The sequence below is a fragment of the Falco biarmicus genome, chromosome 7 (genome assembly GCF_023638135.1).
Source record: "Falco biarmicus isolate bFalBia1 chromosome 7, bFalBia1.pri, whole genome shotgun sequence".
NCBI classification, from domain to species: domain Eukaryota; kingdom Metazoa; phylum Chordata; class Aves; order Falconiformes; family Falconidae; genus Falco; species Falco biarmicus.
In genome coordinates this window covers 1194645-1215315 of record NC_079294.1, presented here as the reverse complement: position 1 = coordinate 1215315, position 20671 = coordinate 1194645, and the positions used below count along the sequence as shown (strand labels likewise).

General features: G+C 51.2%; 1 protein-coding gene across 2 annotated transcripts in view; it reads left to right on the top strand.

The window, feature by feature from the left end:
• Positions 1-12580: 12580 nt before the first annotated feature.
• The window catches only part of MGA (MAX dimerization protein MGA), a 63817-nt gene continuing 55726 nt past the window's right edge, over positions 12581-20671 (top strand). The window contains exon 1 of one of the 2 annotated variants that reach the window (XM_056344992.1): positions 12581-12664. The gene's annotated coding sequence lies outside the window, so the exon portion shown is untranslated. Of the gene's footprint in view, positions 12665-12695; positions 12819-20671 lie in introns of those variants that run through there. The other variant, XM_056344990.1, reaches the window with a different exon arrangement.

The window sequence follows — 20671 nt, the reverse complement described above, 5'->3', positions numbered from 1 at the left end:
GTCCCAGCCTCTTACCTGCGGCGCAGTTTGTGATGGTGCTCACTTATTGGGTGGAGGCATCGTGAAGCTGCCAGCCCCCAGCTCAAAGCGTCTTTCTCCCTTCACCAAGCAGGATTAAGCTGCTTCTGGAGGCACAGAACGTTGGGCCTCCCCAGGCGGCAGCTACTCTGCATCGCTCCAACCTGGAGACTGAAGGCTGAAATCTGGTGGGTGTGGGCCAGTGGTTCCACAAAGAGCTGAGCTCTGTGGCCACCACTGTGCGGAAGCCTGGGGAGATGTGCTGCATCCTACCTGGGAATGCAAAACCACTGCATCACTTCCTGCCTGCAAACTGTTGCCTGCACCCATCCAGCTGCTGGCAGCGCTCTCTGTGGAAGGGAGCTTTGGAGGCGGTGGGTAAAATTCAGCTGCTGAGTCAAGTGTTCCAAGCGCAACATAAAAGAGCCCCTGGATTTCCAGCCTGCAGAGAAGAAAAGCCATACCTCACGCTTTTATTCTTCATCAGCAAGCAGCACATTGCACGCCCTCTGCCTGCCAGCTCACAGAGAGGAAGAGTGATGGTAAACTGTACGAGCGCTCACCCCCCATCTGCAATGCAGGAAAAATGACTTCTGAAGCACGAAGCAGCTGATTTAGTTAGTATTTTAAGGTTCCATTGTCCAGTGATGCCCCTCGGACCTGGTTCCAATGATGATATAATCCTTTCACACGCAAGGCTGGTTGGACGAGGTACAAATGAGGCTGTTGTGGGTGGGAGGAGTGACACCAGCAGAAGAGCTAGTGAGAGAAGAGGGAGGGAAGGAGATTTTAAAACGGGGACAGATGGGACAAGCTGTGAAGACAGCAGACAAGGGAGTCAGAAAGCAGAGGTGGGGAATTTTGTATATGAAATCCCAGAACAGAGAAGGCATTGGTCCAGCCCCGGTGTCCTGCAGTGTGTTGCTCTTACATCTTGAAGAGGCTGTGGGCAGCTGGCCTGGCTCTGTGTCCGCTTGGTGACAGTGCTGTGACCCTGACCCCAGGGAAGCTTTACCCTAACAGTTCTGATTTAGGCACCAGTTGGGCACACTGGTTTCATAACTAAACCAAATGTTTCCCCCGCAACCATCCTTTTTTTCCACCCCCCTGGTACAGCATGCAGTCCCTCCGGTCCACCCAAGCAGCAGCCCTTGCCCCATCCCCGGTGGTGGGACAGCCGAGGGACACTGCACATTTCTGCTGAAGCAACCTCTGTCTTACACTGATAAGCCTGACCACACTCCTCCTCCGTCCACATCTGCCCAAGGATGGGACAGGATCTCCTCCATCCTAATGCAGGCTCAAGCCCCTTGGGCCAGTCGCAAGCTCGGCTGTGAGCAAGGGCACGGCAGAAGCTCACAGCATCGTCTGTGTTGCGTTGGGGTGGTTAATGCATGAGGAGAGATGCCCCCACCGGCTCCCGTGCCAGGGCTGACTGATGGGCCCTGGACCACGGGATGTGCTGGCAGCTCAGCCTGCAGACGCAGGGATGCTCCAGCCCAACAGGATACCTGCGCAGCGTGGGAACATCACGCTTAGGCTGATGGCTCAGCAGGTGCTTGCAGCGTGCGGATAAACCTCAGAGCTAATGCACAGCTACCCTAGGACCTGCCACCTTCCGTCCTGACCCGTGTTTGCAGGGAAGTCTTGCCGTCTTGACTCAGTAAAGATGCTCCCTGAAGTCAAATGCAATTAATTTTGAGTAAGAGTTTGAGTCTGGCTGACAATATTTGCACTAGATGTTTTCCTGATGTACATTCTGTTTTGCTGGCAGTAGTCATTCTCCCCTGATGCTCAGCAGCCACCAATTTTTGCAAATTTTTGTATTTTTTTTCCAGGGATTTCTGTGAGGGACCCTCATACACAGTCCTAATTTTATACTGATTTGTTATTTAACACCCATTATGCTCCCTTAAAACAGCAAGTTGTTCTACAGAGCAAAGGAAGCCTGGTCTCCTGTGGATTTGCATCCCACAGGTGATCGCAAGCCCCAGGTGAAGATTGCCTCTACTTACGGTACTCGCAAGACCCTTTCCCTTTGTGGAGTCTCTGATGTCCAATATGAAATCACTGAATTTCCATCTGCAGTGAAGGTACTGATGTGGCACTAATAGGCTCTGCCACACACAGCCCGTTTTCAGAGAACTTGCAGGAATTTAATTATCTTTGAGACCTCGATCTTATCATCCCATCTGGCTGAAATGAAGCAGTGGATTCCAAAGGTATTGGGGCCAACACGTGCAGCTGGTGATCAGAAAGCCTTGTTACCATGGGAAACGGAGCTAAAAATCAATTACTTAGTCCAAGAACAGAAAAGACCAACGGACATGTTTTTTTTGATTGCATTTGCTCTGTCATACGAAAGGAACTCGGCGTCAGTATGAATCAGACTTCAGTCACTGCACTGAGGTCTAGCGACAAAAACAAAGACGATTGACTCCTCGCTTACTAATTATTTTGTGGATCCTCAAGCTCGAGGCATGCCAAGCCAAGACATTCACAAACGCGATTAGGCTGGGGAAACGGAACATCTTTTGGTCACATCTGACAACAGGACCGAAAGTAAGAGCCGGGTATTTCAGCGGCTCAGCTGCTGGCTCCCACCAAGCCCAGCTTTCCAGGCGGGCGCTCCGATGAGCCACCAGCCGCAGCTTGGAAAGTATCGAAACAGCTTTTTTTTTCCTCCAGTTTCTTTTCACTGACTTAAAATAGAACTGAGAGAAACGTTTGACCTCAGGAAATAGATGGCACTTGTTGGTTTAAGCTGTGTTGAGTTCAGTTGGGATTTTATGGGGCTTGACTAGTTTCCAGAAGGGTCTTTATAGGGGCTGGCTATTGCCAGCCTGTGGTGTGAGGAAGCAGGAATTTGAAAGAGGAAAGGGGGTTTGCATGCGTAAATACTGTTAGTCGGGAATATAAGATACGGCACTCCCTGCTGGTAAACACAGCGCCAGTAAAGGTGACAAAAAGGGGGAGCTGAGAGGCACTGGAGAGGAGCACACTCTGTACACTGCAACATGGCAATTAGCGCAGCAAATTCAGAAGGTCGCTGCTTTCTTAGCTGATATATAAGACAATATATCTGGCTGGTACCCTGTCATTACCAAGCTGCGTGGGAGGCTGCTGCTGCCTCCTTACTTCTGTTCCACCAGCGAATACCGCTGCAACAGCTACTTTTGCTTGTGCGACACGAGTGTTAGCTGGTACAGAGAGCCCTTTGGTCACTTGCTGCTCCTCGTTTCTTCTTATTAAATTACCTTAAAAGAAGCTAAAATGCCCAAAATTCACATTGGTAGACAATGTAAAGTGGCATGCCACCATTAACACCAGGTAAGGTTCAGACCTCATTAATACATTTCCTGGTATTGTTTGTCTGCATTATCCCTCTCCTTGCACAAAGATACACAAAGAGTAACAGGAGCAGAAATATTTAGCAGGCTTGTGGCTGGGCGCATGAGGAGGGACTGAGTTTTAACAACCTTTTGGTGCCTGTGAACCTTGTACCCAAGCTGCAGGGCGTAAGGGCAAAGGAAGCTGCAGCATGGGGGTTACGCAGGGAACCCACAGTGGTAGCCCTGGAATGAAGCACGCGCTTCACTGTTGCCAGAACCCCTGATAGTATAAAAACCTGTGTCAAATCCCAACTTCGAGGCTTCAGACAGCCAGAGTGGTTTAAGACCCATCTCCTGGTGTTTGTCTGCTCCCCCTTGCTGGAATTGGGGGTCCTGGCAGCCAGGGCCGGCGGTGCCAGCACTGCTGAAGGTACCAAAGATGGCAGACGATGCACAGAAAAGGGTGAAGCACGGGTACATATTTCTACCAGCATTGCTGTGGGGGTGGAAGTCTTCGGCAGAGCAAACAGCCGGTGACATCTCTCTCTGCCTCCTCCCTGTCTGATTCACTGCAGCTTGTCTGCCAACACTCCGGTTACGCCAGTGTGCTTGCACTGGAGCTGACACGCTGGGCTGTACCTGAGGCAGTGATCGCGCTCGCTGCAGGAAATATTTTCCACCTGTTGGTGAAATCTCTCTGGGTCACCACCAAAATTACTCAGGGCTGCAGCCCTGCCAGCAGGCCAACTTCTTCTGCAGGCATCATCAGGCAACGATCCAAATGAGAGGAGCTGAACCTATTTATAGTGGAAAATAACATGCCTCAATATTTCTGCTTTCTTTCTCTTAATATGCTCCAGGAAATCCTGCCAGCCTGCTGAGCTCTGTCAGGCCGTAGGTCAGGGGCTGCAGTGCTGTAACTGAAGATAACAGTTGGCTCATGGGGACTTTATTTGGGGATTTGTGCTTTTGCATTTGACCATCGCTGTTGCAGCGGAGCAGACCTTATCCCAGAGGCCTCCAGCACCACGGGCCAGAATCACCTGTTGCTGACAGTGGTGTAAATCAGTGAGAGAGGCACCAAGGTCATTGGAGGTTGGTTTCCTGGTGTGAAAATAACACAGCTGAGAGAAGGAAGTAGTCCGTAATCCGGGAATGCCCCCAGCCTGCCGTTCTGCCATGCCCTGACCTCTCCTGGGTGAATTTGATTTCCTGGGATGACATCGGTTTTCCTGCTCACGGCTGTTCAGCTGCTGAGGTGTTACCTGGTGCCACTGAGCCCTGATGCTGAGCCCACAGCGGGGGCAATGCGCAGCGCTCCACGGAAGCCCATGGGATGATGCCGTCACAAGGCTGGCAAGAGTTCAACATCGTGCTTTACAGCTTGCCTGTTTCTAGACTAATTTCTATTGGCATCAGAAATCTGTGAATGTAGAAAATCTGCACTTGCCTTTGTGCCAGAAAGGCTCTAAACTTTCACAAGAAAAAATTAGTGGATTTATTTTCTCAGTAAGCATCTTACAAACAGTCTGGGCAACAGAGCATCATGAACAGTGACCTCGGGGAAAAAAAAAACCAAAAAAACCCCCACATGTTCTTAGCTCAACATTAGTGCAAATGAGGGTAAAGTTTTAAAGAAGACAAGGCTTTCTGTGGTCTTCCCACGCATTAGCAGGTGAGGTGTATCTCTGCCTCGCCCACAACCCCCTTTTTCTGGGCCTGCCATCACAGGTGGAAGCAAGGTGCTGCCTTGTTTGCTGCAGGCACGGTGGAAGGGCACAACATACCTTTCCCTTGGCACAGGTGAGCCCACAAGGCAGTGCTGACTGCCCAGTTTCTTCTCGCTTGAGCTTTTGCTTGCAGGGAGAGTGCTGGAAGCAGAGCCGAGCTGGCTGTGCAGGTGGTGGTGTCACCCTCCTGGGGCGCGCAGAAAAGCCTCAGAGCAGCCTGCAGCAGGACAGGTTTCATCCTGAGAACGTTGGGGATCAAATTCAGTTTGGGCCCTGCCAGGGCCAGAGAGCCAGCCCTGGCTGCTTCAGCAGAGGGCTGGGAAAGCTCAGAGAGGGCAGTGGTGGGATAATGTGTCCATCGGGGACGTTTTGCCCTCTGCGGTGTGGTGTTTGTGCCTCTCAGAAATGCCACCCTCCTCTCCTACAGCAGGAATTGGAGGTGCTCTAGGAACGTGGCTGACAGCAGACTTTGCCCTCATTTTTAAAATCCCTCACATTTCACTGCAGAAACACACCCATAAGGGTGGTTGAACATGGGCCCTTCAGAAAGCTGGAGACATCCATTTAACAGCCTGCAGGTCTACGGGGGAAATCCTTCACCACACACCAGAATGTGTTGTGTTTCCCCCACAGCCCTCCTTCCAGCCTGCCCTCCTGCCTGCCCAGCCACAAAATCCTATTCCGCATCCTGCAAATGCAGTTTCAACACCCCCCCTCAGCCACCTTCTCCTTCATGCCCCTGTCCCAACTTGGGCAGAGAGCTGCCATCCTGCCCGGCCCGGAGCAGCCCCAGCACCACCAGCAGCCCCTGAGCCCCGGTAGTGTTTCCACCCACAAGGATGCTGTGCGCACCCGGCTGGATCCTTCGCCTCGCTGACCAATTCAAGACCTTTGCCACCATGCCACTGATCTGTCCTGGGGCTCTGCGGCAGCAGGCACGCTCCCCAGGCCAGCCTCGACCCTCTGCTCTACTTAGTGGGTTTGCTGGTGAACAGCAAAGAGTAATCCTGCTTATGTTTCTGAATATTTTAATGTGATTCAGCTGCCGAGAGGGAGCAGCAGATTGCTGAGCAAGAGAAAATTCTTGTCTCTGGCTCCAGGCAGTCTGAGAGTTGGGAGGTTTTCTTGGCCGGACTCTTAGTTCTGCTCAGCTACACCTATTGACTCCTGAAAAACTACAGGAAGCAACTGAAACAATAATTTGGCCCCAAACTAGTAATTTTTGCTTTGCATTGACATTCTGCATGCAAAACCGGACGAGATTTCTGGACATACAGTTGGTGAGCTCCACTGTTGGTGAGCTCAGCAGTGAAACGGGCTTGAGAGAGATGCAGGAACCCCTTCACCAAGTGCCAGCTCTCAGTCCGTGCAGCATTTGTTGCATGTTTGCCCCCTAGGATGCTCATGCGATTTGTGATGTGGTTATGTTGTTTAGCAGCAGCAGCTATGGAGAAAGTGCTTTGTGTATTTGATGGTTGCCTTGTCTGTGCCATTTACTGTGCCTGGAGCACAAGTCCTATGAGGAGCAGCTGGGGGAGCTGGGGGGGCTCAGCCTGGAGAGGAGGGGGCTCGGGGGGGGGCCTGGTCGCTCTCTACAGCTGCCTGACAGGGGCTGTGGGCAGGCTCTGCTCCCAGGGAACAAGTGACAGGACAGAAGGCAACAGCTTCAAGTTGCACCAGGGGAGGTTCAGGAAACATTTCTTGGTGGAAAGGGTGGCCAAGCACTGGCACAGGCTGCCCAGGGAGGTGGTTGTGTCCCCCCCGTGGAGGTGTTTGAAAGACGTGCAGATGTGTGCTTGGTTTAGCGGTGGGCTTGGCAGTGCTGCGGTAACTGTTGGACTCTATGACCTCAAAGGTCTTTTCCAACCTCAATGATTCTAAGATCTTGTAATTTCTTCAGATGCATTTCAGTGAAATATGTAATGTGTGGACACCTCAGCATATCCTTGTAGAAGAACTGTAGAGGATTGAAGCTGGGTTAATTATCATTGATAACATACAGCTGTGGCCTGGCTGCAGGGGCGGTGGGTTGGCTGGTGTGGATAAGGTGCAGCTGTGGCTGGTTCTGTTGAGTAGTTAAATAGCTCTGAGGGGTATGGAAGTGGGGCACTGGATGAGGAGAGAGAACACCCCAGATCTAGGAGAGACAAAGAGGGGCCCTGGGAGAAAAAGGGGACCTGGATGAGGAGAGGCTGCCTGGAAGAGGAGTCTGGAGAAGGAAGAATCCAGATGCAGCAGAAGCAAGAAGCAGGGTGGACTGGCCTCTGGAGGAGAGAGAAACAGCACAAACGGTAAAATCTGACCCATGGTAAAGCCTTGTTGCAGCCTGATAGGTTGCTTGTGCTGCAACATGTCCTTGCTTTGTATGAGGATCCTGCTTTCATAGTGAATACCCTGATGGTCCCCCCTCACCGTGCTGGGAGATGGGTTGTGGGAGTGCACCCGCCGCTCACAGCCTGCACAAAGGCTGCTGGGCCCCAGGCGGAGCTGGCCCGCAGCGAGCGTCCCTCACCAGGTGGGTACAGCACAAGCAGCAGGTTGCTGGCACCTTTCTGGTCCACGAATATGCCCTGGCTGCACTACTCAGTGATGCAGCCATAGCTTTTTGAGCAAGTTTCCTCACTTCAGGTGAGACAGTGAGGGCTGGTGGTCTGCTGCCAGGTGTCTGAGCTGGCCTCTGGGTTATGTGTCTGCCTCAGGAGCTTTACTTCTCCTTTGCACCAGCCTCTGAGGTAGGACATGGGTGGCAGCTGAGAGGGCAGGTGCTTAGGGCAGCAAGTTGCTTCAGGTGGCAAAAATGGCCCATCCTGCTGCTTGGCTCTGCCAGGGCAGTGCTGATGAGCTGGGAGACAGCGGAGGGGAGATAGTGTCCCCATGCACAAATGGGATGGCTGATGTCCTGGGCTCCCCTGCACCTGCTGCTGGCCACTCACACACCCTTGGGGAGGGAAAAAACTTGCAAATGTGTGGGAGCCTCTAGAGAGCCCGCAATGGTCTGAAGATGGTTCCCAACCCATCCAGCAAACTTGGTGCCCCCACTGCTTCTCCTCAGAGCTGGGCAGGGCAAGGATGTAGTCTGTCTTTTAGTGTAATTTAGATTTTTAAGATAGTTGGGGCTTTTAAAGCTGCTTTAAATGAGGATATTGCAGTATGAGAACTACTGGCTTCACATATCTGAGAAACCATCAGCACCTCCCACTTTAAAGGAAATAATCCCAGGAGCATTGAAATAGTGTCTCAAAACTGCAGCTGCTTTTGCACTGGTGCCTACAGATGCACATGAGGTTTTTGCAGCTGGTGCTTTCTGCCAGCTCCCTCCTCATTTTGATCAAGAGCAATCAGCATTTGTGTCCCTGTGGTGCCCTCTCGCAAGGGGATCTATGTGTGTGTAGGGAGCACGGAGGAACCCTGGGCTGTATTGGAGCCACCAGCAGCCGCACACAACGCCCACCCCCTTCCCCATGCCATGCCTTGGGATCACAGAGCAGTTGGGGTCCTCCACAGCATGTTTCAGGAAAGGTTCATCGCCCCTCTCTGCCCCCATTTATTAAAAGGTCTCAGATTTATGCTATTGCAATAATGATCTGCACTCAGGGAGTTGTGCCTGCGTCTTCCTTCCTTGCAGCTTTGGTGGGAGAGAGGTTTAACCCCTCCCTCTCGGAGTTGCCCATCACAGTAGGGAGGGGGTAGTGATGGTTTTCAGCCATTGCAGTAGGGAAGAGTTTGTTAGGCTGCATTCCCTTCAAAAGGGGAAAAGAGAGGAAAAAGACTGGGTTCGGCCAGGCTTAGTGCAGCAGAAGAGCCAAACCTCTGGTAAGCAAAGCGGCTGGGAAAGCAGTGCTGGGATGGTTGCTTGCTGCTCCCTCAGGGAGCAACGAACTTGAGCCAGATCCCAAAGGTACCTTTTGCCCCTCGGGATCTGGCCCACAGCAAGAAAGCCAAGTCCAAGCATCTCACCATGCATGCGCTGCCAGGAGGTTTCTGCCTTAAATAAACACCGTGCCAGGATGGAACTGCAGAGACACACCGCAGCTGGCAGCTTGCCTTTACTGGGTGCAGCGGCAAGTCTCCTCCCTGTAGAAAGGTAGAGGGTGAGGGGCTGAAGTACAGTCCTGTTTCTGCCCTGCCTTCTTCGGGCTGGGGAGGGCAACAGGCTGGGTATCCAGAGACTATGACTGTCCTTGATCGCTGAGGAGGAAAGCTGGGATGGGAAGATTCCAGTGGAGAAGAGGGCTTGGCCACCCACCTTTCTGTAAAAGAGAAAGCGGGCTCCCAGCCTGAGCAGTGCAGGCTCTTGCCTGTCTCAAGACACAGAGAGGCATCTTCACCAGCACCGGCCACCCAGCAGGAAGACTTGTCACAGCAGCTCCCGGGGAGGCAGCCTGGAGACCTTAGGTCAGCTCTTGGTGGTGAAACAAAAATAACTAAAGGCTAGGGGCAGGCCGCCTGCTTTGCCTGCCATTTTGCCTTGTAGAATTAAGTCAAGAAAATCTGGACAGGCCTTCCTCCTAACCTTACTTCTCCAGTCCCAGCGGCTGATCCCTGGCTGCAGCCTTTGGAAAGAAGAGCCTTTCCTGCCACACAATTACGCTGCTACCTTTGCAGCTCCAGTGGCAGGTATAAAGGAAATAGGAATTTTATAAGGGATTCCTTATAAAAGGAATAATTTAAAGGCTTAAATCATGATGATGTACAGCAGCTCAAAGTGTAACCAAGACAACTGGTCTTTTTAAAAAACTTTACCCAATAAAACCAACATTAGGGAATTCTTAGAAAGCAACCATCATTGGTGAACCCTCTCCATGTATTCAGGTAAGAAAGTCCTTACTTGGGGTGCGAAGTCCACACTAGGAAGCTAGCAAATGCCAGCCTCACAATTATCTCAGCAATCTCTATCTGGCTCCCATGTATGTATATGTAAAAAGCTGATTTCATTTAAAAACTCGCACGGCATTTTCTTGATATGATCCTGATTCATTCAGTGCCCAGAAAGTTGTATTCTTAGTTCTGACACTTTGCAGACTTTGAATGATTGATTAAAGCACTTAAATAATATACTTCAGACATAAGGATGGGGGTTGCTGTTAAAGTAATTATTGTTGTGTAAATGTAATTATTTTTACATTATGACTAATTATAAATGGATATTATTAATGGAAGAACAAAGCTTGTTTATCAGGGTTTGAATCCTGCAGTTATCAGGAATAAACACACCAGGTAATGAGTTTGGCAATAAAATGCCAGCCTTGGGCATAGACCAGATTTAGCGCCGCCCTTCCTCTTTGTATCACACTTCCTTCCTCCCACAAGCTCAGCCCACTCAAAACCTGTATAATTTCTTCCTATAAAAGGATGTGCCTGTTTCTGCTCAGTTTTCTGAAGCATATGCCTTTATTTCCTAAATATGTTCCTCAGTGGGAACTCTCCTCATGCATTCACAGGCCCATTTTGTCACTGTTACTGGGATGGGTGGGACTGGAAGAGCTGAAAATGCTGGGGTGAAAATTTTGAGTGAAGGGGAGGAGGCCCACGGCCATCTGCAAGCCATCTGCAAACAGGAGAGCAGAGCAAAGTGGGATAGCGAGTGGGAGCCTCTGGGAGCCATCAGAACCAATGATGCTGGAAGAGCAGGGTGGTCCCCCTGGCCAACACGACCCTGGAAGAACAGGTACTTGCTCTTCCCCCAGTTCCCCCTCTTAAAGGTTTTATTCAGAAAGGAAGGGAGTGGGAGAGGAGGAACATTCTTCTCCCTGCTTATTTAAGCTTCCTGAATCTCTAATGAACTCTAGCTTCCCAATTCTCAGCTTTCAAAAAAAACCAACCACCCAACCCATTTAGCCAACAAACAGAAAATTGTTCACAGATGAAAAAAAAGCAGAGGAATGAGCACTGAAGGATTTTTCTGCAAAACCTTACTACATAATGTGGGCATTGCCACTTCAAATTACATGCATGTTTTCAAAATTAAGATTTCCAAATCTGACTTGAATAGGAATTTCTTCAGCAGAGCAATTGTGAGGTCTGTGTCTTGGGTAAAGGATGGGGTTTGCACTTGGAGACCAAAACAACACTATTTCTTTTTTTTTTCCCCTGTATCGCACTTGGTTTGTTTCTGTGATATTTGCAAACACCATCAGGTTTCCTTCAAAACTGCTCCAGTCAAAATGCCTTTTTCCTAAGAAATGAGTATAAATGACCTACTTCCCCTGCATGTGTTATCTTTCCTTCATCCAGAGCCCCAGCACCTCTGATTGCATTATTTCTTTATCCTTTCCTGGGTTTGCAACATAATTATATTTAATGTCAAATGGCAAATTTCCTTTGCCTGATGTTTCCTCTGCTTGGCCTAGTAACTAAAACACATCTTGCAGCTGGGAAGTGGGCACCAAACTTCTTGTAGTAAGTAGCAGGGGTTCTTAGCTGTCCTTCCATCTGCTCACGAGCTTCCCCAGAGACAGGAGATAAGCTCACCAGCGTTCACTCTGCTAGCTGACACCCAAATGCCTTCAGACTTTGGCTGCCAGATGCAACAGCCCACCAAAAGTTCAGCCCGTGCGCCGGTCAGTATGTTTGTAACCTTTGTATTTGGATGCCTCAAACATGTTTATCTAAATAGTGAGAGAAGATATTCTTGAGCTTCTTGGTGATCTCAGAACCAATCCCTGGATTCGGTATCAGTTCAAAAGGAAGTTCACTTTTGTAAAAGTGTAACTCTGTACCTAATTAGACACCTTTTCGTGTCCCCCATGTACTCAGCCACATTGTTGCAAATTCTCAGTAAGGTTATAGTGCCTGGCAAATGCTGCTTGCTGCCCTGACTGGGCACCTTTCGAGGCCAAGACCTCCACCCCAGGAATTTAGGCCCAGGGCTACGTTATGTGCTGTTTACCATCACTTTTTGTTCACGTTTTTAATTAGCTTCCATGACATGCAATCAAGCCAGCCTGCCCGGGGGGGCCGCGCCGGGAGGGGGCCGGACTGTTTGTGCCCCACGTTTAACTGGGCCGGGGCCCCACCCGCCCCCGGAACGCCGCAGCATTCGGCCGGGATTCGCGAACGGCGGCGGGCAGCGGCCCCCTGCGCCGGAAGGGGACCCTGTCGCCGCCGGAGGGCCGCCCCTCACCCCCGGCCGCGAGGGAGAGCGGCGGGGGGGGGCGGGCGCTCCTCACCCCCGGCGTGAGGGAAGGAGGGCGGGCAGGCGGTAGAGCGACACCGCCGGCCGCTGAGGCAGGGCGGGCGGGCCAGCGCCCCTCACCGCCGGACGTGATGGAGGGAGAACGGGCGCCCCTCACCGCCAGCCCATGAGGGAGCGTGGGCGGGCGGCACCGCCGGCCGTGAGGGAGCGCGGGTTGGCGCCCAGCACCGGCGCCGTGCGGCCCACGCGCGAGCGGCGTGTTTCCCTCGCGCGAGGGCGGAGGAGGGGCAGGAAGGGCGTGGCCCGGCGCCGGGGAGCGGAAGTACGTCAGCGGGCGGCCAGGGCCAATCGGCAGCGCGCCGCTGGCGGGCGTCGCGAAGCGGTTTCAGGGCGGCCGCCGTCGGCTGCGCCCCCTCGAGCGCCGCCCGCCTCCCGGGACGGCCTGGCCGGTAGCCGCTGGGCGGGGGTGGGGGGGGCAGGAGGAAGTGGGGGGCGGCCCACGTGACGGGCCGCGGCAGCCAATGAAGACGGCAGGAGGTTGCGCGTGGCAGGCGAAGGCCGCGAGCGGGGCGCGTGGTCCGGGGCGCCGGCGGCGGGAGGCAGGTAGGAGCCAGCCGGCCCCGGGGCTCTGCCCGCCGCGCCGCCCCGACCCGGACCCCTCGCGCCCCCTACCCCCCGGGCCCCGGGTCGGAAGTTTTATTCGAGGAGGTGGCGGGAGGTGTGCGTGTCACGTGAGCGCGGCGGCCCAGCCGCGCGTGCGCGCTCCCTCCCCTCGGGCCGCAGGGCCGTGCTTGAGGCGAGGGGCCGCGGGGCCGCCTCACCCCCACCGTGCCGCGGGCGGTCACCGGGTGGAGGGGACGGGAGAGAGCGAGCGGCCCGGCATCTTAGGTCTCCGGCCGGGGAAGGGTCGGGTGAGGCCCGGCCCCGGGCAGCTGCCGCCTCCTAGAGCCGCGGCGCTCCCCGGGGCCTGTCCCCAGGTGGAGGCGTGGCTAGAGCCCTGCCCCCCACCCCCGGGCCGGGGCTGGGCGGGAGGGACGCTCCCGGGGAGCCCTGCCCCGGTGCCCGCCGGCTGACTCGGGGGGCGGGCCGGGCTGGCTGCGGGGGCCCGGCGGAGGCGGAGCGGGGCGGCCCGGCGCGCTTGCGCCCCGGCTGGCCGCGGCAGGCGGTGGGCGGGGGTAGCGGCCCCCCGCTCCCGCCCTGCCCCGCTCGGCCCGGAGGCTCGGCTGCCCGCCCGCTGCCGTCCCGGCACTTTCGGGCCCCCCCCCCGCCCCGGCCTAGGCGGAGCGCCCGGCGCGGCGCGGGAGGAGGCTCGGTTGGCGGGGTTGTCCGCCCGGCCCGCCCTGCGGGGCTGCCGAGGGGAGCCGGGTAGGGTGCGGGCTCGGCGGCCGTTGCACGGCCTGGGTTGCCGTGTCAGCCCGTAAGCAGTGTAAAAGGGCGTTAAATAAATGTGGCGGTGAGCCCGGTCGCTAGGCGTGAAGGTGAGCAGTTATTTCATCAGACTGCTTAGCTGAGTGGTTTCCAGTAACATGGCTTGAGCTTATTGAGATGCTGGAGCTTACGCAGTCACGCTTACTCCGCCGTGGCTGCACTCGTGGTTCGTCTTTAATCGCACTCGATGGAGTGAGCTGAAGCCCTGAAGATTCGAAGCTGCTGCAGACTTCGAAAACAGAAGGTTTTCAGGACAAGCCGATGAACTGGCCTTGCCGCTTCAAGGTGTTTTGCCCAGTGCAGCCGCTGGCTCTGCAGCTGTAGCACCCTTTCAGTGCCCTCGGGGCACCATTCCTTGTGTCTGTACTGAGAACCGGCGTGGACAATTGATTCTGCTTGAAAAACGTTGCTGTGGGCGAATGTTTTTGTGCACGCATGTGTGTTTACGTGGCAGGGGGGAAGCACGGTCCTTAGGGCTTGCAGAGGTGGGCAGCATTTGTTCACTTGCATATTCTATGTGGCAGCAGCTGACTATTAACCTCACCCGCCTTTGCTCTGTGTTGGTGCAGATGCTGTTGTGCATTTGCCCTGGGAGGGAAGCTGGCAACTGGAGGAAACCAGTGTCAGTCCCAGTTGTGAACAAACTTGTTTGGTCACCTACTAGAAAAAAAAAATTGTTGAAATTCTTTCGTTTTATGCTCATGCCACTTCTTCATTTACACTCAAATCAGCTAGTTCACTTCTAAAGTATGTGGTTGTGTATGTTGGCTTTTCAAAACCTAATTTCTTAAGGAATGGGAAGTCCAAGGCATTGTTTTTACAAACACAATGAAACAGATCTCTGCCTGGAGGAGTGAGAAAGAGCTCTCTAAGAATAGGCTGTTGTCCATTTGCCATTTCATGGACAGCAGAGGATCTACTAAAAAATTCAGCCATAGTATGCACATAGGAAACAGTGCCATTAGCTGTGACACTAGCAAGGCTTACTTCATTCTTGTTCTTACATAATTAAGGATGTGATGTGTGGTGGTGGTTTATTATGAGAATGGTGAAGGCTTGTCATGAGAAGAAAGAAACCAGAAGAAAGTTTGGTTTAGGTTTTTGGGGTTGTTTGTTTGTTTGTGTGTTTTGGTTTTTTTTTAATCAAGCCCAAAACAGAAAGGCAGTAAGGGATGTAAACAGCCTAAAAGACAGAAGATGAACATAGGAGCCTGATAAAATGTATCTACAGTGAAAATGTTTGCATTTATTGCTACAGTCGCTATCTTCAGGAAGAGCCAATTTGGAGAATTTCAAGATTGTGAGTTAATTAGTGTTAAGCAAATACTTGTGATGATGGAATTGTGCTGTTTTTCTAACTCTTGCCAGTACAGTGCTTTCTGCTAATACAGCATGGTCTGTCTGACCATGGGGTAAGTCAATAAATCAATAACAAAGACAGATGCAAACCTGGAGCCCATCAGCAACAGTCTGGCACTTAAATTGGTGTTACTGTCTTTTTCAGCATAACTTAAAGGGAGGATAGAGGTTCCCTGGCAGTTCTAACTCAATGAGCTGTTGGTGACTGGTAGCAATTATCTCTGTAAGACAATGACTGAGTGAGCAGTATGGTCCTGAGCTCAGGTGAGGGGTTTTTTACTTGCCTGGCTTGTTTTGCTGAATTTTCTTATTTTTTGCTCTCTTCCCACCCCCTGATGTGGGCAAGATCCCCAGCTGAAGTTTCATGTATGTGATAAATGTTCCTCATAATGGCCATAAAGGGACTGAAATTCATCAAGATGGTGTTACTCATGTTGATTATGGCTTGTTTCTGCCAGTGTTGCATGGTAAAAAGCATGAAATGTTGCTTTATTCTTTTATTGAAAGTAGTTGAAACGATAGCATATTGGAAAAAAATACAGCAGTCATTGATTTTATGGGTGGTGGGCATATCAACAACTTCTTAATAAAATACGGGAAGCAATGTAAAATGCATTATTTTAAATGTTGAAATAATAATATTGTATACAGATAAAAAAGGAGCGGTTATTAGTAGTGAGCACTGGCTTTTCTCCCTGCTGTCTCTACCGGTGCTTCATACTTCATATAAATGGATTGTGTCTATGTTTCCATTTTGCGATCTTCAATGTTTGGGAAGATTTCTGTATTTTCCAAAAGTTCTGGTAGCTCTCAGGAGCTGGAGAATACTGTACACTGCAGGATTAATGCTGTTAAACAAAGCACCATCTTCATGGGGGACTGAAAGTTCGGGTTGTGGTGGCAGAGTGTTGGTATTGGAGAGGCAAAGCGGGTATCCCCCTCCAAGTGTTTGCCCTCTGATTCTGCAGGGGTGTAGCTGAGGGTTGATGAAACACTTCCTGAACTGCCACCTATTCAATCCTGCAGTAGTCAGGGCTCTTGAGTGTCAAATGGATTTGGTTTTTTGCATAAAGTAATGAAGTGAATTTGGTTTTAGTATTAAGTAGTGCTCTGGGCTGAAATCTGATGGCACACAAGCTGTGCCATACTTGCTGTGGGAATAGTGTATTTATTCTCTGTGTGGCTGGAGCATGCGTTTTAGCATGTTTGCATCAGCAAGGAAACCTAAACGTGGAAAGGCAGATTTCTTGCATGTGTGCTCTCTTCCCCCCTTCCTCCCTTGCAACAGTCTTATTTCTTGCAAGAAATTTTTTTAATCCCACACTTTTTGGCTAGATTCTGCCACCACTTACACCTTTAATTGTCTTGACACTGGATTATGTTATTATACTTCCTCACTACAGCTAAAGGAAGAATTTAAGCTACTTCTCTATCAGAAATAAAATTATGTGGGTTTTTTTTTTAAAGGAGATTTAGGCTGGGACTTTTTGCCCCAGGACAGGGGTCTGGAGGTGTCACAGATGCTGCAATATATTAGAGACATCTGTGTGGAGCAAACTTCATTCAGCTCTAGGAGGCTAATACTGTTCTGCAGAAGCAGTGGGAGGCCAGTGGGGCCACTTACGGTATAGAAGGTGGGACTAGATACCCTTCTATAGACAGCTTAATCCAACCTGGAGGTTCAGAATTAGCAGACTTTTTTTGTGGGGTGCTGCTGTGCCAGTCATTCTCCAGAGGGGCAAAACATTGGCTGAAGAACATATGGTTTTGTATTTTAACCCTTTTCGTGGGCATAATTCTTCTGACAGTAATGTCACTAGATTTTCAGGTCTCTAAGATATATATATATATATATATATATATATATATATATAAAAATGGCCAAAACTTGGGACTTTGTGTGATTGTCAGGGCTGCTGGGTCGTAGTTAGTGGTAACTTGTAGGCTAGGCTCTGCTGACTGACTGCTGCTGTGGGTGTGTTACATTGGCACAGTTGGTTTTGATAGCTGCTGGTTTTAGCTAGTGAATTTGAGAAATTAAAATCTCTTGTATGCTCCAGTCGTATGCCTTTCAAAGTATACTGTGTGACAGAAATTCCCTGTCATGTATCTACTTGTGTAGTAGAGATCTTTGTATTCAAAAGGGACAGGGGTTTGCTATCAAGAACCGTAATTGGCACCTCTAATAGTTGCCACCCTATGGAAAACATAACTTTCTGCTTTACTGCATCTGCAAGTAAAGGCATCTCTCCCACATACAGATCTTCTGCAAACCTGGGCCTTGTGACCCTCCAGCTCCTGGTCTGTTGGCTGGAATTTTTTTTTTTTTTTAGACTGGTTAGAAAGAAGAGTGACTGAATAATAGTTCTTTGCTACAGCTCCGACTAGCAGTCTCCACACTGCTGGGTAGTGAAAGTTATGGGCTCTGTGTTAGTTGTAGTGTGTAGGCTTGAACTGGTGCTTTATGCTTCTAAGTGTTCCTGAAAGAAGGCATGTGACTTACTGGATACTGAAGTACAGTATGTAAAGACTGTGGTTTGTATTTTTGAGGTGCTGCACAACAGGGAATATGTCTGAAAGAAGCATTTTGGGGAAGAGGGTACTTCTTGGTAGTGGACTTCAGCATTTCAAAGACAACCGTCTCATTACTGGTAGGTGTAAGGTAGCTCCCTCTGATCACGGATGGCAGTATTCATTTGGTGCAGAGTAGTTCATTTCTGTGCCACCAGCTGGCATTTAGCGCAAACAAGGCCTTAAAACTGGTGTCTGTACTGATCTGAATGGGATGTGGTTCTTTATTGCAGTACTCCTGTTCCTTGTCAGCTATAAGCTGCTCAGAACCAGGTTGCTTAAGCTGCTGGGAATCTGTGGTGCTGCTGTGACTTCTACTGGTGAATCTCTTTTCCTGATAAACTAGAGGTTCTACTTTTGCTGCAGGCAAGGATCTCTCCCTGCATTAGTTAAGATCTTGGCAAAATCCCTGGTCAACAGTCTCTGGTGTTGCTTCTGTTATCATCACTGGAACATGTGGCTTGTGGGCTGTGAGTGTGGCACTGTCTGCTCTTCTGTGTGGTTGCTCTTAGTTGTACAAATGGCCCTCTTGCTGAAGAAAAAAAGGCTTATTTCTGTACTGTCACTGTTCCTAAACATATTGCTTAATACAAAATTGAGTGTCAAGGTATCCTGTGACCCTAAAACCTGATGACTGCTATACCTAGTATGTGATTGCAGTAGGTATAAAATGACTATCCCTGATCAATCTTGGGCAATGTGACTTAGTTTTTTTAATTGGTGTAATTATTTCTGATGGCATTTGTTAAGGGAAAAAATACTGTCCTGGCTTTGTCAGCTTTCTGTGCCCCCAGGTGTAACCAGTAGTGAGGCTAAAAATGTATTGCCAGTACGCACAAGCACATAGAGCACATGTATATGTGATACATACATGTAGACATGTCTGGCCATACAGATCAGGCAGAGACACATGGATACTCATGGCAACGCAGACAGCAGCAACAGCCTTATCCTGCTGCCCTCCCCATCTGAGCAGGGTGGAGGTCTGCTAGTGAGAAGAGAAAGTGTGTGTGTGTATATGTCTTTTTACATATACACATGTATGTTTGTACAAGGTAGACTCCCTCCAGCAGCTGGGCTTAGACACTTGGTCTGCCCAGCAGCTGGCTCCTGAGAGAGCCCAGTCTCCCCAGTTGCTGATAGCCGTGCTCCAGGTGCTGGTATTTGCTGTCTGTCTCGGCTGGCTGGGACTACCCAAGTTCCCTGATGTCCAGCACCTCTCCAGCCCATGACCTGGTGCTTTAGAGCAACACAGATGTGCCTACACACACACACAGAGAACTGGTGTGGCACTCCCCAGGTCCTTGGTTGAGCTGCACCCCTCCGTCCCATGTTTATAGCTAAACTGGAAGGCTTTCGTGATTCCTTCCCTTTACATCCCGTTTGCTGTATGAAATGTGCAAGCACTTGGCTGTTAGCCTTGGCTTTTTCTCATGTGAAGATGTTTTAGAAACTTCCAAGAGAGAACCATAATGTGAAGCTGTCTTAGAGAATGGCTGAACATGAATGACCCTTAGGAAAAAGAATGCCATCTCTTTGTGATTTTTTTTTTTAATGTATCTCTTCTAATTCCTCTGAACCTTTTTTTCCTCTCCAAATCTGCTGTTGCCAGCATATGGGGTGTTTCTCTTCCACCTTGCCAACCTTACCTAGTATATGTGTGTCGTGGTTTAACCCCAGCTGGCAACTAAGCTCCATACAGCTGCTTGCTTGCTCCTCCCCAGTGGGATGGGGAAGAGAACTGGAAGGTTAAAAGTGAGGAAACTTGTGGGTTGAGATAAAGACAGGTTGATAAAGCAAAAGCCGCTCACACGAGCAAAGCAAACAAGGAATTCATTCACTACTCCCCATCGGCAGGCAGGTGTTCAGCTTTCTCCAGGACAGCAGGGCTCCATCGCGCCTAATGGTGACTTGGAAAGACTAATGCCATCACTCTGAATGTCATCCCTTCTTCCTCCTCCTTCCCCCAGCTTTATATATTGAGTACGATGTCATATGGCATGTAATATTCCTTGGGTTGGTTGGGATCAGCTGTCCCGGCAGTGTCCCCTCCCAGCTCCTTGTGCCCCCCCCAGCCTGCTCGCTGTGGGGTGGGGTGACAGGCAATAACTAATACATCTCTCTATTATCAGCGCTGCTTTCAGCACAAACCTAAAAGCCCTGTACTAGCTACTGTGAAGAAAATTAACTCTACCGCAGCCCAATCCACTGCAGTGGGGCTCCAGCTTGCCTTTTGCCTCTGCCCCCCGTACCTTCTTTGTAAACTGCTAGAAGTATCAAACCCACAATCTTTCTTTCATAGTTGCAGAATTTTGTATTTAAGCACTTTCTCAGTGCAGCGGATGTGCTCAGTCCTCAGTTTTTTCAGCCTGAGCTCATTCTTCTAGTTAGAAGGGGACAAGTGCTCCATGGTCTTGACTCCTGCAGACCTCCTGATATTGCTGCTTTGCTGCATGTTTTTCATGTGTCTTAAAAATGTTTTCTTCCGTGCTTTGAGATACTTTCCCATAGTGTAAATTTCTGTTGCCAAGGCGCCTTCAGAGGGGTGCTGGCCTTTGCGCCGTTGCTGTTGTGCTGCCCGTTGGCTGCACCCCGACGGGTAAAGGCATGGTGGCGTTAAATGGCATGGCAGCCCTACGGGACCTGCTGGTTGTGGCAGGCCGCGGGCGGTGCAGAATTCTGGTCTGTGGCGGGTGTCAGCCAGCTTGCTCCGACGCCTTTCCTTTCGCCCGCTGCGTGAGAATATCCGTCCTTTGGTAATGGGTGCGGGGTTGTAAAGTAAGTATCCTTCGGGGGAAGGAGCAGGAGCGGAGGGCTGCGCGGGGCAGTTTCCCTGCAGCTGCGCTGCCTTTTGGCGTGGGCTCCCTTATCGGTCGCGGTTGTGGTGGTGGGCGGTGGGCTCGTTGCCGGAGGTGCCTGGGGTGCGGTGCGGGGTGTGCGGGTGCGCCAGCCCGGGCGCAGCTCCCGAGCCAGGTGGCCGCTCCGCGCTGCCCGGCGCCTCGGGCCCTGCGGGGGCAAATTCCGCCCCGGGCTTGGGGGGCGGGTTGCCCGTCTCGGCGGCCGCTCTCCGGGGGGCGTGGGGCGCGCTGCCCTCGCGG